The following is a 1041-nucleotide window of genomic DNA, read 5'->3' on the forward strand; positions in this document are numbered from 1 at the left end:
GGTTGCTACGTCCATCTTTTATACAGTCTATGATTCTTTCACATCATATGGATGGCTGGGTGCACATGTGCTGAAGAAAGGAAATGGCAGCTGGGTGGTCTTTAAGTTCTCCAAATCTCCATGTGACTGAGCATCGGTCAGCATCTGATGTCCACAGACCTGCAAATGACAGACATCATTGGATCTGCTGCTTCCCAGTACATGATGATAAGGCTGAGCTGTTTTGGATCTACATAATGCTGTGGCTGGCTGGCGTAACATTTAAGTAATAACAGCGAATTCAATGTGTTAATTAGTATGAGCTAACAATTACCCTGACTCTGGCTCTCTGTGCTTACTGTACAGACTGTGCGGATGCTGTTAATATTCCCACACAACGCTTTGCTAGAAAACAAATAAGCACATTTATCAACATTTTTCATTCTGTTAAGGACTCTTTCAGCGGCAGCTCAAAATAAATGCACTTCTAAATAAAAAGCATTTGCCATGTAAGTGCTGCAAATAAGCACAAGGTCAAGAGGAATCCGATAACAAACTAATAAATGTATTTCCCCAAATGCCAAACTATGCCTTTAACAAGCAACAAGTCGACTTGTTACGGGAGTCATGAGGATACACGTTGAGCTTTAGATGAGCTCAAATATCAATAGCTCAGCCACTGAGGACTACACCAAGAGTCTTAAATGCCTTTTCCATGGTTTTGTTAAAGATTGTGTTCCTCATTGTGATGTGCTGAACAGCCACCTCCTCTCGACTCACAACCTTAACAAGCTAACAGAAGCCTTGTTAAGCCCTGTTGCAAATACAATTTTACACATCCTTGGTCTGCAAAAGGCAAAACCCATAGAGGCCAACAGCACTAATTGGCAGTGCTGTGAGTTAATGCCATGGTTTCTGGAGTCTCTTTGAGGCATGGCGGTTCCTGTCCCATGATCCTCTGCAGCGCTTTTGAGGTTGGCCGTTCCCACAGGTGTTGGCGCCACGCATGGGGTCATTAGCGATGGCCTCCACCGGCGCTTCAGCTCAGCAGCTACACACACA

General features: G+C 44.2%; 1 long non-coding RNA gene across 1 annotated transcript in view; it reads right to left on the reverse strand.

Moving 5' to 3' along the window:
- Positions 1-104: 104 nt before the first annotated feature.
- LOC103356047 (uncharacterized) overlaps positions 105-1041 on the reverse strand; it is an 11705-nt gene continuing 10768 nt past the window's right edge. Inside the window, exons 2-3 of the long non-coding RNA XR_520121.1 lie at positions 376-379; positions 105-116 (exon numbers count right to left, since the gene is read on the reverse strand). This is a non-coding gene — a long non-coding RNA (uncharacterized LOC103356047). The remainder of the gene's footprint in view (positions 117-375; positions 380-1041) is intronic.

Source organism: Stegastes partitus, unplaced genomic scaffold, assembly GCF_000690725.1.
Source record: "Stegastes partitus isolate 25-593 unplaced genomic scaffold, Stegastes_partitus-1.0.2 Scaffold181, whole genome shotgun sequence".
In the NCBI taxonomy this organism is placed as follows: domain Eukaryota; kingdom Metazoa; phylum Chordata; class Actinopteri; family Pomacentridae; genus Stegastes; species Stegastes partitus.